The 17,240-nt window shown below is 40.5% G+C and overlaps 1 long non-coding RNA gene across 1 annotated transcript; it reads right to left on the reverse strand.

Moving 5' to 3' along the window:
• Positions 1-216: 216 nt before the first annotated feature.
• On the reverse strand, positions 217-8,520 carry LOC147823465 (uncharacterized). Its single transcript, XR_015443868.1, has 3 exons — positions 8,329-8,520; positions 1,052-1,192; positions 217-422 (listed from the first exon to the last, which is right to left on the reverse strand). It is a non-coding gene; the product is annotated as an uncharacterized LOC147823465 (long non-coding RNA).
• Between the last annotated feature and the right edge of the window lie 8,720 nt (positions 8,521-17,240).

Consider the following 17,240-nt stretch of genomic DNA (forward strand, 5'->3'; position numbering starts at 1 on the left):
AATATTTCATGTATTTAACAAACTCTCGTTATAGGTAGCATCAAGAGCTGACACAGTGTGTCCTTCAGGTAGGACTGAAGTTGTCCGGCTGTTTCACCCATCCAAGGAAACTGACATAGCCTAGATCGCACTGGAATTTTATACTGAGATCTGATTACAAAAAGACTTGAGCTCTAGATTTCAAAGCAAACTGAGTATTTATTAAACTTCACCTTGGGCATTAATTACTTAATGTCCTTGCTCCTTTCTTTGAATTGTTCTTGTTCATTTCAGTCCACATGGGATTCACCTTCTGTTCTCAACCACTTCTTCAGGTGGATCAAAGTACCCTGACCTCAGGCACAAATAGGAGAAGAACTCATATTGTTTCTTCCTTGTAAATACCACACGGTTGCTGTGTTATTACACTTGTCAGATGGAATCTAAATGAAGGGAAAAACGGATATATTTTGGTCATGATAGTAGAGACAGTCCAATGCCACATGGCCATTGACATACTATTTATGGAAGCATAAGAAATAAGAAAAGGAAGGAGCATCCCATAACAAAGGAGGTATTTATGCTTGCTTTAGTAGCACATGCCAGCTCTTCAAGTGAATAAGACTCTAGATTTGACAAATCCTCCTGGCACATCCTCAGCGTCTGTTTTTTCTCAAAAGGAGTTGAGACAAACTTATACTTGGAGCTGTGCTTTCCTTGGTTAAAAGGAATGGTCAGAAGGAAACTGTTCTAAGCGGAAGGCACTGGAGGGCTCCTGGGAGCAGTTCTGGAGCTCTTGGAAGCGCAAGCTCCAGGCTTCAGGGAAGGAGGGCCTGGAGCCCACCCAGATGGCCACACAGGACACCGTCCTGGAGACACCCCTCGCCTGCTGCCAGCTGTCAATCACGCCCAGAACCGCCTAAGCGAACAATGGCGTTCCTGGGCTGCATGCGTGGTGAAAGAATAATGTTGGCGTAGTCCGACCCTCGCCTCAGATCCAGTGAGACATCAAGAGGGAACCGCCTGCCTTGTGGACAGAGGAGTCGCCTCCACCACCAGTGGGCGCTCTTACCTAATTGTTTTCCAGAGTTTATCTCCTGAGGTGGATTCCAGTTTGCCATCCATGGGGAGGGACAGAACTCACAGGTGCGTGCGTGTGTGTGCTTGTGTGCACTTCTGTGCACATCTATGCACCTGGGTGGTTTGGTGATTTCTGAAGTGTCAATGAAAAATAATACAGCAAATTTTAGAAGAGAGACATTATCCACAACGATGGAGTGGTAATAAGGACAGTCTCCTGAGACCTACTGGATTACACGCGAACTCCAAGGGCAGCCTCCAAAAAACATCCTCCCTCTGTCAAAATCCAGGCCTCGCAGACCAGAGCGGCACAGGCCTGGTGACTTTTCCACAGCTGGGTCCTCTCCTGACAGCTCAGCCTCTACCTACCTTCAGGAAGACATTTCCCTGACATGCTTATTTTTTCAATCTACTCTGGTCCAGGCCACTTGGAATACACTTCCCTATTCAAACTTCACAGCGATGCCAAAAGTCAGGGTATTTGGTGTGTTTGTTTCTTATTTTGCTTCTCTTTACTTAGTGAACAAAAAGAGAAATAAAGAATTTTTTAAAGCAGAAGTAGAGGGAAAAGGTGAGCATAGAGCTAAGCAGCGACACATAGTATGTGGTATATTTAAAACCTACAAGATGATCGCTTGAGGTATAAGTGACTACATGGCCCTGGTGTCTGGCTGGGGTCACAGTGCACACAGCATTGCTGGGATGAGTCCCCTTTTTCAGGGTCAGCTGGGAATGTGCAAAGGACAAACGTCCAGGCACCAGTGTGCCAGTTTCGTGGGGGTGTGGGCGAGGTGGCTTATGAGTCCTCAAACCTCTCTTAGTTGCCTCACCCACAAATACAAAGGTTTTTCAGTACAGACCCTGAGTAATAATCAGGTGACAAAGAGCAGTCTGTGAAGTCGAGGTGGACAAAGCTGGAACAAGGGGTCAGTGCGGTCAGTGGCTGTCTCTGTCTTCACAGTAATCTCTGGCCACTGTCCCTTTGTGGACGTGGCCTCTTTTTCTCATCCTAATTCTCAAGTGTGGAGACAGAAGAGTGGTGTGGTCAGCAAAGGAAAGTTGAGGAGGACTGAAGAAGGAAGAAGAAAGTAGGCAATAAAGCTAGAGTGTACAACATGTATCCAGCTACAGTCCTGCCTCAGTGAGACATGCTAGGGCCCCTTCTCGTGTACTCCAGTGGGAACTGGGGAAAATAAAGGGGAAATATGAGAAAAGAAATGAGAAAAATTGCATATTTTGGCATGACCTTTTGAGGTATATGGGCTGTATGCAGTAGCTTATTGAATAGCAGATATGCTTGAGGAAAGTATTAGAAATCCAAAATTACACAAGGAAACAAGAGAGAATGTGGCCTAAACCCTAGTTTAGGATTTCCAGATAGTCTTCTGGAAAAATGAGGCTAGAGATTTTGAAGATGAGCCTAGAGAAAGTTGAAATAAACCAAGAAAAGGTGGACTCTCCATTTTGATTTATATACAAATAAACAGCAAAGAAACCCTACATTGTGAAACTTTTATTTTTATACAGTGTTTTTAATTCCTTTATTCTGAAAAAATTTTAGAAGATATCAATGAAATGTTCTACATTTTTTCAGGATTACTGTAGAGAGAAAATGTTGCATTTATAACAGAATCCAAAAGTAATAACTGAGAAGGAGAATTATAAGATGAGCTACCAGGTAGGTGACTGCAGCTGTCTGTTGTGGGCAGAATGCTGCAGATGTCCCCATGTCCAGCCCTGTGGTTACTAAATGAAGTGATAATCTAGGGGCTACAGTGAGGGATTTGGCGATGTAATTAATGTCCCCAGAGAGGTAACTGGATGAATGTATGGGGAATCTCTGAGCAAGCCCAGTCCTACCTACCAGGAGAGCCTTCATAGCACAGTTTTCTCTGGCTGGTGGCAAGGATGAGCCAGGTCTGATATCTGGTGGTGAAAGGGGCCCAGGAGACAGAGAAGCAAGTGGTGTCCAGGAACAGAAAGCATCCCCCAGTTGTATCAGCAGGGAAAAGGGGTCTCAGGCCTAGGGCTGGAAGGACATGAGTGCTGTCAGTGCCAGGCCTGAGGCTGGGAGGAAGTGCTCAGCTCCGGGTAGGTGAAGGCACACCCAGCTGCGAGTGTCTGCAGCCCTGGGGAACCTCCGCTGTACCCCACTGCACCCCCAGGCTCCCCAGCACTTTAGGGAACCTTCCCCTTGGTAAACTCCCCATGGATTGTGTGTCTCAGTTTCTGAAGGAGGAGAGCTGAGTTTTGTGAAATTTCACCATTGTCTTCTTTTTAAATTATATATTTCAAGTTCCAAATAGTTGAGCTGTGGAACACAAGCTATTGGCAGATTGGAGATTCCTGCGTGTGGGGCATGTGTGTATGTGTGTGTGTGTGTGTGTGTGTGTATTTATTTGTGTTTCTCAATAACTTTCCTTTTAATTAATTTGCTGACAAATATATTTTGGGTAGAGTTGTAGAAGGAGCAGTGGTGTATTGAATATCAGGAGATTAATAAATCACTGTATCATGCTCCTTTGTTTAATTTGGGGAATCAGTGAAGGAATTTTTGCAGTAATAACTACACAATGCCTTCCAAAAATAACCTAGAGATCTCTACCATAGCTCTAGGAAGTAAATAAGTAATCTCATTATTGCGATAAGGAAAACAAGGTAGGGAAATTCCCAAGGACACATAAAATCACACACTGTCTGAACATCTTCCCACTGGGTCTCCCAGCTGCCCATTCACCCTGCAATACCAGGTTAGACCTCAAAGTGTTGTCGACAAAACGAAAGACCATGGAACAGGAGCAGAAAGCTTTCCCCGACCTTGATCTTCCTTTGGTTCCTGGACGCTGTTTCTGCTCAAATTTTCCCCAGCCTCTACCCTAAATCCAGCTATTATGAAGTAAATTAAAAAGAGATCTCCTTGCTATTTTTCCTTGTCAATACTATATCTGTGTTAGCAGAGGTTCTGAAGTCGAAACACTTCTGGGAGCAGCAGGAACCTAACTTAAAAATTACACAGAGAAGTGGCTGAAGGAGAGCGTCGCTGTGTGAGCTCCCTGCCTGCCGAGCACTTTTGAGTTCTCTCTCTATTTATTTTATGATCTAAAAATACCCAGAACAAATCAACTAAGACGGCAGATAAAGATAGAAGCATGAGGAGAATACCACTAGGTTTTCATAAAATGTAAAAGAAAGCTAAGAAACATTTTAATCAACAATGTGATAGTTTTTCTGGTTATTATTAACATGGCATACAATGAAATTTCATACGCAGACTTCTAAATCCGTGGTGTAGCTAAGGAAGCATTTTCAGATCTCTCTTCCCAATTCCTTATTTTTTGTTAATTACTTTTAATGAAATTCCCAAAATCCTATTACTCTGAATATATTTTAATGTATGGGAAAGTACACACTTAATAAGCTACAAGGGTTTATCTCAATTTATCTATCTCCAGTTTAACCCTATTAATCTCTAACTCCTATAAATATTTTATTTCCCATACAAAAAATAAAGAGATGCAAATACAAAAACTCCTAGAAGCACTCTTTGTGCAGAGATTAACCACTCAATGTTTAGGGTGAGAATATTTTCAGGTTGGTGAAATGAATCTCATCTTATTGGGATGGTGTGAATTAGATTCTCTTATTAACAACTAGGTAGTCAATCACTGAAAGTATATCCTAGGTAATTTAGAGTTCCCTTGTTCTTAGTATCATATTACATAAATCCTTAGAAGCTTTTAGAAAATTCCACCAATTTTTCATCTATTGAATGCATATTTTAAAAAGAAATTAGTACATTTTATTATTAAAACTTAAGGTAGGCCGTAAGTATAATTTCCTCAAATGCCTAAGTGACTCCCACATGCTACCTTCTGGAGGGAAAAACATGACTCAACCTATGGGTGAAGCGTTCTTTTTCATTTTTATCATCCAGTTTGAATGCAGATAACTTTGAATTGGATAAGGCTCGTAAACACCTGTGGCTAAAACTATGTTTTGTTTGGAGAAGCTTTTGCATCATTTTCTAACCACATGAAATAAGTGGAACTTAAATTTCAATTTTGTCTACTGTAACAACATTAAAGATATGCTTGTTGGAATTATAGTCAAATGACCTAGTGCATCTGGGAGTGGAGAGAAGCGAACCATTGATTTCTCACTGTCTCTATGCTGGATCTAATGACAGCCACATCGTGTACTACATTTGTTCTTTCATGCTTACAGCCATGACCCGCTGTCACTAGTTAGAAAATCACAAAGCAGAATCAACACAACATCGGAGGATAAATCAATGCAACTATACAATTCTTTACAATATGCAAAATATGGCCTCCTTTGGTAAGGATCAGGGAGTATGCTCCTCTTCAGAGTTTCCAAAAGCATAGGATTCAGGCTTGGACCTTTGAAAATAAAGTGCCTAGGGCCGGGGATTTACCTCAGTGGTTCTGCCGCCTGCTGCGCAAGAGCAAGGACCGGAGTTTGATCCCTGGGACCAAAAGAAATAAAATAAAGCCCCTAGATGGTCTGTTTTCTTGGGTAGCGACTCATGTCTTTGTGTTTTATTTCCCTTCTCCATGAAAAGGTTCTTCTTGATTTTATAATGTAGGAATGAATACCTTTTTCCTTTCTCTGGCACCACTGCATCTTAACAAGTATCTTTCTCTTTTCTCTTCCCAGACATCTTACCTCTCCAACTTACTCATCCTTAACAATTCTCACTTCTCTTCTTTCATGTCTCATTTCTGGGGCTACTGTGCTGACAAAGAGACCCAAATATACATTTGGCTCCTGATAACTTAAAATATTTCCAAATGTGCTCCCAGTTAGGCAAATGAAAAAAAAAATCATTTACTTTCTAAAGTGATACAATTTTATCTAACATGAGGCTGAAGCCTGATTTTGGAGATACAGTAGTATAAGATAGTATAAGTAGACTATTTAATTTATAGTTATTTTTATATGGAAACCTCTGCCTTACATTGAAAATTGTTCCAACTACTGACTCAGACTTGCCAAAGGTTGCTAAGTGGAAATAAAGGCACCCTTGACAAGCAGTCCAAAGTTATGTCAACTCTTCCTTCTGGCAATCTGTAAGAGCCCACGTTTAGTAAATCTAGGACTTGGTTCAAGATTTCTGTTCCATAGATACTGGCTTAATTTAGTGACTTTCTGTTGTCCCTGCCAATGTGCTCGAGCCTGTGGTTTTAATGTTGGTAAGTGAATAAACATCTCTACTTTATGTCTCTATAATGAAAACTATCAGGTGAACAGGTAAAAGGAGCACTATAAATGCTGAACTGAAGTACATGTACTATGCAAAATGGCAATGGAATACTTTATAATTTTTAAATAAAATGCAAAGCTGTTCACAGTTGCCTCAACTGAATATTACAATAGAAAAAAAAAAGATGTGAGAAAATGGTTGTCCCATTTGTGGTTAAAAAACAAAACAGAATCACAGCAATGTGGAGACCCCCAATGATCACCTAATCCCTGTCTCACTTTGGAGGGAATCTGCTCCTCCCTTTGTCTAGGAGGCTGTTTCTCCCCCTCCTCATATTTTCAGTACAGCTTTCCTCAGTACACAGTATTCAATCCCGTTCTCCACCCAGACTGCTAATGCTCTTTCTCCCCACCTGTCCTGCAAGCCCAATTCTGCCCACACTCCTCCCTTCCCACCTGCATCAGGACACAGGACATTTTTGAACGTTAGTGTCCAGCAGGCCAAAGGACACCAGGCCTAGAGAATCAAATGACCCAACTATTGTTCCTCTCCATCCATGAATCCTCTACCACATAGAGTGGAGATGGATGAGAACCGCTGAGAGTGACCTAGAATTTCAGGCTCCATCCTTGGAAGCTCCTTAGTGTCCTCTGAGTACCTTCAGCTTTGCCATTTGCTTGTTTCCAAACTGCTTGTTTCTCTTAACAAAAGCCCAGGTCTTGTATATCCCATTGCAAAAGGCCAAGCTAACACCCAGAAACTGTCCACCCCAGAAACCTAAGACAGATAGAAAGCTATTTCTCATTCATACCATGTCTAATCTGGGTTGGGGCAGAGAGTAGGTGAAAAAATATGGAAGCTTCCATACCATGAAGACAGTTAGGGGTCTCCAAGGAGGGCACCCGTCCTCTCTACCTGAGGCTTCCAAGCTCAACTCAGGTTTTAACATCCCTCTGCTCCACCAGATGGAGACTAAGCGTGTTTGGGAAGATTGTGGGGAGACCTTCAAGGGTGAGCCTTCCCTGAGGTTTCCCACAGATACTTGGCCATGCTTACTGACAAGAGAGACTGGAAAACATCTGTCTCTGCACCCAAGAGGACAGGGAAAGAGGGCGAGTGAGAAATTGGTCAATCTCAAACACAAATATTACCTGTCACTTCAAAATTATTTTATTGCTTTTGATATGAGGTTTTATCCCTACTTGAGATGCTTGCTTCTATACAAACAAAACAAGTAAAAAGTTGAAGATATGAATACTTATTCTCAACTCTTATTGCTTTCTCCCCTCCTTAAAGCCACGTATGGACAGAAAGCTTCTTCAGTATCTGAAAGGAGAAGACAGTGACAGCTACAAGAAGAAATGTAAAATCAATTTTTTTCAATATAGCAAAATACCACCCAGTGGTTATAGATGCACATGTACTGTTTAATGTTTTGGTGGTTTTCATTCCTATTAAATACCTTGCTGGATTTGTGACTTCTCAGCAGTTGCTGGCACTCCAATAAGCACTAAGGATAACCAGTTTGGTTTAATCATCTGCAGTCCCTAAGTAATTGGCACAATCACTATTCCCATTTTTTCCGAGTGATTGTAGAGACTTTTTTGTTTAGTGTGGTTTCCTCCATGCCTGAGACCTGTGACCGAAACTGTAGTTTAAGTGCCTCTTGCCTACAGAATCAGTGCTTCATGGCATTTCACAAGGATATCAGGAAGCTGTTTTTTAAAGAAATCTAAAGAAAAAATTTTCATTAGTCAATTACTTTGTTTTACAGGTGCTATTTTTCTCATAAATTAAGCAAATATTTAGTTCAGACTACCTCCTTTTCACTGAACTTTACAAATAAATGTGTTGCATAGTATTAATTATGAGATTTACCTATGGGGCTAACTATGCTAAGTTTGGGAGATAACAATGAATAAACTATAAATTTGTCAACATACTGGAAAATAAAGGAAACAGAGGACGAGCTTGACTTTTGCCTCTCCAAACCCTAAACACACTAATTTTTTGCTAGACAAGTGTTATGATGACAGGAAACTTACGATGAGCCAGGAGGGAATGAACGTTGGACAGGAAGGAAAAGCCAGATTAGCACGATTGAAGAGGTGAAGGTCTTCCAGGAAGCCATACAGCGAGATTTGGAAGTGACCAAATGTGAAAAATCAGACCTCCAGGGAAGGTTCAAGCCGGGGCATTCTGGGAGGTTCCTTTTGACCAGTGGAAAAAAATTTATGTTGAAAACTGGAACTAAGAGACAAGTTAAGGGTTGTGGAGGGCTGAAGATTGAGACATCTGTTGGCTTAATATAATCCAAATAAAGGCAGCATTGCTTCATTTAGAACCTTTCCATTGTTTGTCACTGATTTACAGATAAAGTACATAATCTCATGAATTGAATTTGAACTCAGATATCTTCTGTCCCTGAGGGTTGTTGTGAAAGACACTGGGCTAAAGCTTGTGAAAAATGTTTCCTAAGCACTTTACTTTGGATCCATTTTATATATCACAGATACCTTGTGTATTTTCTTGTTGCCCATGAATTTCTCCTGAAATCCACAATCCTTTACAAAAGTCATTAGAAATCTAGGTGAGAAACAGCTGCTGCTTGAGCAGAATAAAGTTTGACTTTGAGAAGCAAATTGAGAACAATTTCTGTTCCCATAATACTTGTCTGTGCTATCCATCTAGAAATTACCTTTTGATTCTGAAACTAGGATTAAGCTCACAGCCTTCACACAGAGCTGCATCCTCAACTCTTTATTTTTAAGACAGGGTCTCACTAAATCTAAGGCACTAAATTACCCAAGATGAACTCAAATCTGGGATCCTCTAGCCTCAGCCTCCCAGAGTGTTGGGATTACAGCCATGTACAACAAACTTAGTTAACATTTAGCTCTTTTGAAATCCAATTTTTGGTGCGCCATTGTGTCCAAGCTTAGCTGCCTCCCGCTCAGTGTCCACAGAGATTCCCTGCATTTGGCATTTGCCTCTGGATTCTGAGCTGTACACATATCCAACCTCTTAGACTTCAACCTGATATTTGAAGATATAACTATTTTATAATTTTATAACTACTTTAATCAGCATCTCCTCTAAGGGGCACATTTCCTGATAAATTGTTCATGATTCTTTCCATTTCCTCCCTTGCAATGGAATTTCCATGAACTTAGAGATGCATCCATTAGATTTGTTGCTGTAGATCCAGAGCAGAAGGGTTTGTCTGACACAGACACAAAAACAGAAAACAGTTGCTGAATGAACACTTGCCCAAGTGTTTCCTGTTCTTATGCCCAAAGCTCTCCATGCCCCTGCTTTTCTGTAGCTGGATGAAGTGGGAATGAACATTTGACCTGAGGGTGGAGTCCATTCATTCACCTCATCTGTCATAAGGAACAGAGCAATCTGAAGTCCACCATTGATCCAGCGATGGCCATGGAATTGTAAGACCATGACATTTGGGAGACAGGGTGGCTTTGTTAGGGCTGCATCCATTGATGAGCTAAATGGCCAACCAGTCCACGAGAAGAGACACGAACAGTGGTATGATGAGGAGCAAAAGAGAGATCCCACAGGTCTGAGGGCAGAGACAGGAGAGAAAGCTGGGACTTTTGAGGGCAGGCTTGGAAGCCCCCCACTCTCCAGGTAGAGACACTAAGAGACTCAGTTCTGCTTCGTGCTCTTAGTATACATGAGCACATTATCTTTGTCCTTACCTTTTCCTACTCTTCTTTGGATAGATCTCTTTTTCTCTGTCCCTGGAATGTGAGGAGTGTCAGTTATCACAATTTTCCCAAACTTTCGACAATTGAAGAAACCAAGTACCATTTAAATACTCAACATCCTCTCCTGAAGTGCTGACCCATATTGGTGACCATTTGAGGTGAGCAGCTCTCGAAGGGATGTGGCTGTCCCTAGGTCACAGTCATTCTCTTCCTTTTCCATCAATCTCTTACTACATATGCAATATCTTATAGACACAGGCAGTGGAGTCAATTCTTCAGTTTCTTGGGATCGAACTAAACCTCACACTCCGTGAGAACCAGGCACGGGCATGTTCTGATGAGCCAAGGGGTATGCTGAGCATCAGACCCAGTGCAGTGAGAATCCACGAGCCCCATGGTGTCTGGATACAAGACACAGTGTCCACCACCTGCTACAAGATAGAAAGGATGCTGAGAGTGCTTCAGGAAGCGTGATCAACTGCATGCCAGTGGGGGAAGTAAGAGGTACATTTTAAAAAATGGTAATACTGGAAATAGTGGCATCCTCAATGAAAAGAAGGAGCAACAATTGCTTCTTGGCCTTTTGGCTAAGATCAAGTTTAAAAAAGGAACAAAATGAAAGGATCTGGTGCTTAGAAGGTGGAATCTGGTGAAACTATGAGGAGAGGCCAAACTGGGAAGATGATGAGTGAGCAGATGCTAAGGAGGAGGAAAATGGAGGTGGAAGATTAGCGGGCAGCCTAACTTTTCTCAGGGTTAACAAAACACATATACGCAAAAGTAATTGAGAAGGACTTCAGACTGGAATATGTGATATGTCTTCCAGGGTTTAGGAGAGATGATGTTACAGAGTGAGCAACAGGAAGAGAGGAGAAAAGAGGCCATCAAGGGGAGTGGGAAGTCAGATGATGGCCCATCGGTAAGTCCTGCACAAGATTTAGGCTTCAATGGGGACTGAAGTGATCATCTATCAAAGGGTTAGAGCAGGGCAGTGAGGAGATTTTTCTTAGATTTTAAATAGTCACTCAAGAGGGCAATAAATCACCCAGGGGGACAGGTTAAGAAGTAATTATAGCAATCCAGGCAAAGGATGTGTTGTAATGTGACATCATCCCTCTTACCTTATAAACAATGAACTTCATTTGGATTTTGGAAATGATAAGGATACTTGTCAAAAGCATGTGGTTAGCAAACTAAAAAAAGCTTTTATTTCAACAAGATCAAACCTACCCCAAAATATTTTGGTAATCCTGTGCGGAGGAAAGAATTGTACAAAAACAAGAAAGATAAAGGATAACAATAAAGCAAAACCATGTATTCAAGAAAAAAGCTGCTGGAAGAAAGAGTGTCAATAACTAGATAGAAATATTAGGGGGAATTCAGCTAACTGATCCAATGTGATGCTTTGGCCTGGTGACAGGGATGCTGCTCCATGTGAAGGCAAACACAGGAACCTGATGCTGCCTGAGCTAATGATACTAACTTAATTATAGAGCTTTGGAGCTTACATGGGAATACATGAAGGACAATGTTGAGAATCGGACCTTGCTTTACTCCTGTTCTATTGGTAGTAATACTGAATGCATTTGGAAAAATCTTTAAGAATGTTCTCAATCATGTTTAAGGATGAAGTGTGGAGAATTCTACATTTCTTTTCTCTTGAAAAGACAAGGCCAAAAAGAGTGGATGTACTTACAGCTTTGTAAAAATTCTTTTTATTTGTATCACAAGTGAAGTTATTAAAATTACAAAAGATCAGTTGTGCTTCAAAGAAAATAAAAAGACATTGATGGTGAGATTAGGAGTGGAAACACATTTTAAAGATGGGAATAGAACCTACAAGAATAAGAATATTTATGACGGAGGTCCCCAGTCGCACGGAACACAAGCCAAATCAGCCCGCTTCAGACAGGCAGGTGTGTGCATGCCCTACCGAGGTCCTCATTTGCTCAGAAGAGGCCTAATCACCCCGCTTCAGACAGGCAGATCTGCCCACACCTCACCGAGGTCCCCAGTCATGCAATACACAGGCCGAATCACTCCGCTGCAGACAGGCAGCTGCCTGATTCCACAATACAAAGACACAGAGGACACCAGACCACCAGACCAAGGTACTGAGTGCCACTGTTCCCGGCCTAGAGGTAGGGATTTCTGAGCCTTCTTCCCACTGCTCCTGGTCCAGAGGAAGGGGTTTCCCCACCAACATCCCTCTGGCTGCTCCCAGCCCACAGGAAAGGGCTTTTGGGTCACCATCCCTACCGCTGCTCCTGGCCCCTGGCCCACCTCACCCAGCTCAGAGGAGGTAATCCCTGCAGGTGCTAACAGACCCCGCCCCAGTTGAAATGAGAAAACTTGTAAATAAGTCTCAAAACCAGACTTCCATATCACCTAGAGCAACCCCAAAGGAAAATGAGATGGAACACTCTGATACTCAACAACCTGGACCCACTGAACTGGCAACAAAAGGGGATATGGAAAAAATGAAATCAGAAATAATTTCTCAGATAACAGGAGAAATTGTGCCCTTAGTGCAAGACATGATTAATAAATCTAGAGAGGAGCTGAGGAATGTGATGGAATCCCAACATAGGAAACAAATGGAATCCATAAATCAGATGCAAATAGATTTCCAGGACATGAAAAACTCCACTGAAAGTCTACACAGCAGAATGAGCCAATGTGAGGACAGAATTTCAGATATAGAAGATAAGATTGCAATTAGTGACCAGGAAAAGAAAAATTGCTTCAAAATTATAAGGGAACATGAGAAATCAATCCAGCAGCTGCTAGATGATGCAAAAAAGAATAACATAAGACTGATTGGAGTCAATGAAGTAACAGGAGAGAGTGCAGATGACATAAAAAAACTCTTCACAGAAATAATGGCAGAAAACTTCCCAACCAGGGGAAAAGAGCTTGACATACAGATAAGTGAGGCATATAGGACTCCAAATAGACTTGATCAAAAAAAAATCTACACATAGGCATATAATTGTTAAGATTCCAGAAACACAACAGTAGAAGAAAGTTCTACAAGCAGTTAGAGAAAAGAAACAAATCACATACAAAGGAAAGCCCATCAGAATCACAGCAGACTTCTCAACACAAACCATCAAGGCAAGAAGAGCTCGGAGTGACATATTCCAACCCCTAAAAGAAAACAGCCTCCAACCCACATTGATGTACCCTGAAAAACTATCTTTCAAAATGGTTGGAGAAATAAGATACTTTCATGAAAAAGAGCACCTTAGGAACTTCGTGAATACCAAACAAACACTCCAAAGAATTTTACACAATATCCTAGGAACAGACATTGAGGATCACAGCCACAGGAAGCAAAGCAGAATGTACCCATCTGGCATGACAAGAAATTAAATGCAAAGGGGGAGAACCCAATAAAAAGAAAAAGTCACGGCAATGACAAGTCAATACGTTTCTGTTATAACCATCAATGTTAATGGTCTCAATTCACCAATCAAAAGAAATAGACTGGCAGAATGGGTCAAGAAGCAGAATCCAACAATATTCTGCATACAAGAAACACACTTAATTCAAAAGGAAACTCATAGACTGAAAGTTAAAGGGTGGAAAACAATACTCCATGCGACAGTAAACTGAAAAAAAGCAGGAGTAGCTATCTTCTTGGCAGATCAAGTAGATTTCAAACCAACACTAATTAAGAGAGATGAAGAAGGACACTACATCCTTGTAAAGGGAAGAATCCAAGAGGAAGAGATGACAATCATAAATATCTATGTACCAAACACTAGTGCTCCCAACTATACAAAACAAATACTAATGGACATGAAAAGTCATATATGCACGAATACAATTGTAATGGGGAACCTCAACACCCCACTGTCACAAATAGATAAATCAACTAGACTAAAAATAAGTAATGAAATACTAGAACTCAATCAAACTCTTGAACAAATGAACTTAACAGATGTCTACAGAGTCTCCCACCCCACAAAATCAGAATACACATTCTTCTCAGCTGCACATGGGTCATTCTCCAAATTGGACCACACACTCACACATAGAACATGTTTAAGTAAGTGCAAAGGAACTGAAGTTATCACCTGTATATTATCAGGCCATAGTGTGATGAAATTGGAGACCCATAGTGAAAGAAACTCAAAAAATTTCATAAACACATGGAAATTGAATAACACACTTCTGAATAACCAATGGGTAACAGAGGAAATTAAAGAAGAATTCAGACAATTCCTTCAATTAAATGACAATGACAATACAACATATCGGAATCTATGGGACACAATGAAAGCGGTCTTATGATGGAAATTCACAGCAGTGAATATGCATATTAGGAAAACAGAAGGATCCCAATTAAACAACTTGATGCTGAACCTCAAGCTTCTAGAAAAAGAAGAGCAGGACAACCCCAAAGCTCATACAAGGGAGAAAATTATAAAGATCAGAGGAGAAATCAATGCAATGGAGACTAAGAGAACGATACAAAAAAATCACTGAAGCCAAGAGTTGGTTCTTTGAAAGAATCAACAAAATTGGCAAACCCTTAGCCAACCTTGTCAGAAAAAGGAAAGAAAAGGCCCAAATCCATGCAATTAGGAATGAAAAGGGTGAAATTACAACCGACCCAGCAGAAATCAAGAGGATCATCAATACCTACTTCCAGAACCTATATGCCAATAAGATGGACAACACAGAAGAAATGGACAGATTCCTAGACACATATGAATTACCAAAGTTGAACGAAGAAGACCTAAAAATTCTGAACAACCCAACATCAACCAATAAAATTGAAAATGTAATTAAAAACTTATCAACTAAAAAAAGCCCGTGCCCTGATGTCTTCACTGCTGAATTCTACAAGACATTTAGAGAGGAACTGCTGCCACTACTATTTAAACTCTTCAATGAAATTGAAAGGGAAGCAATACTCCCAAATTCATTCCTGGAAGCAAGCATCACCTTAATCCCCAAAGCAGAGAAAGACCCAACCGAAAAAGAGAACTACAAGCCAATCTCACTAATGAACATAGATGCAAAAATCCTTAATAAGATACTGGCAAACAGAATGCAGAAGATCATCAAGAAGATCATTCACCCTGATCAAGTGGGATTCATCCCAGGGATGCAGGGATAGTTCAATATACAAAAATCAATGAATGTAATACACTATATCAATAGAGCCAAGGACAAAAAACATATGATTATCTCCATAGACACAGAAAAAGCATTTGACAAAATCCAACATGGATTTATGATAAAAACCCTACAAAAAATTGGAATAGATAGTCTCTACCTCAAACTGATAGAAGCCATCTATGAAAAACCAACAGCCAATATCATACTAAATGGTCACAAACTGAAATCCTTCACACTCAAATCAGGAACAAGACAAGGATGTCCACTATCACCATTCTTGTTCAATATAGTTCTGGAAACATTAGCCATGGCAATTAGACAAAAGAAAAAAAGGAATAAAGATAGGTAATGAAGAAGTCAAATTGTCATTATTTACAGATGACATGATACTCTATATAGAAGACCCCAAGAACTCCACCAAAAGACTTCTAGACTTAATAACCAAATTCAGTCAAGTAGCTGGTTACAAGGTTAACACAGAAAAATCAATAGCATTCCTCTACCCCAATGACAGACTCACTGAGAGAGAAATAGGGCAAATAATTCCTTTCACAATAGCATCCAAAAAACTGAAATACCTAGGAATCAACCTAACGAAAGAAATTTAAGACCTCTTCTCTGAAAACTATGGCATTCTGAAAAGAGAGATTGAAGATGATATCAGAAAATGGGCAGACATCCCCTGCTCCTGGGTAGGAAGGATTAATAGAGTGAAAATGGCCATACTTCCAAAACTGCTATATAGATTTAATGCAATTCCAATTGAGATCCCAGCAGCATACTTCATGGACCCTGAGAAAACAATCCAAAAATTCATTTGGAGCAAGAAGGGACCCAGAATAGCAAAAGCAATTCTAGGTAACAGAGACATTGCGGGGGTATCACAATCTCCAACCTGCAACTATACTACAAAGCTACTGTGATAAAAACAGCATGGTACTGGCAAAGAAACAGACCTGAGGACCAGTGAACAGATTAGAAGATGCAGAAACAACGCCAGACACACTCAGCCATCTCATCTTCGACAAAGGAGCCAAACACCCTCACTGGAGGAAAGATAGCCTCTTTAATAAATGGTGCTGGAAAAATTGGTCTTCAACTTGCCAAAGATTAAAACTAGACCTATATCTCTCACCATGTACTAAACTAAAATCAAAATGGATTAAAGATCTAAATATTAAAATAGAAACTCTGAACCAGTTGGAACAGAGGTTAATTAGAATCCTTGAAGACATCGGGGTAGGAAAAGATTTTATAAACAAAACCTCAGTTGTCCGTGAACTAGCACAAACAATCAACAAATTGAATCTCTTCTTATTAAAAAGCTTCTGCACAGCAAGAGAAACCATCAGCAGTGTGAAGAGACAACCCACAATGTGGGAAAAAATCTTCACCTGCTCTTCCTTAGACAAAGGTCTACTATCTCAAATCTATAAAGAACTTAAAAAGATCAGACCTCCCAAATTTAAAGATCCAATCCAAAAATGGGCATCTGAAATGAACAGACATTTCTCACACAAAGAAGTAGAAATAGCAAATAAATATATGAAAAAATGCTCAACATCACTGGTCATTTGAAAGATGCAAATGAAAACAATGCTGAGATTACACTTCACTCCAGAAAGAATGGCTGCTATCATGAAATCAACCAATAACCAATGCTGGCGAGGCTGTGGGGAAAGAGGAACACTGCTCCACTGCTGGTGGGAGTGTAGACTGATGCAACCACTGTGGAAATCAGTATGGAGATACCTTAAAGAACTAGGACTGGAAGTCCCATTTGACCCCACTATTCCACTGCTGGAGATCTTCCCCCAAAGAATTAAAAGAATCATACCACAGTGATATATGTGCACCCATGTTCATAGCAGCACAGTTTGTGATAGCTAAAACTTGGAAACAGCCCAAATGCCCATCAACTGGAGACTGGATAAAGAAAATGTGGTTTTTTAATAAAATGGAGTACTACCCACCCATAAAAAATGAGAAATTAGAGACATTTATAGCTAAGTGGATGCACATTGAGGTGATACTCTTAAGTGAAATAAATAGGACACACATTTGTGAATATCAAATAGTTTCTCTGGTGTGAGAAACTG

This window comes from Heterocephalus glaber, unplaced genomic scaffold, assembly GCF_053883595.1.
Source record: "Heterocephalus glaber isolate CG9 unplaced genomic scaffold, H.glaber_assembly_v1.0 deba00001579, whole genome shotgun sequence".
Taxonomy (NCBI): Eukaryota; Metazoa; Chordata; class Mammalia; order Rodentia; family Bathyergidae; genus Heterocephalus; species Heterocephalus glaber.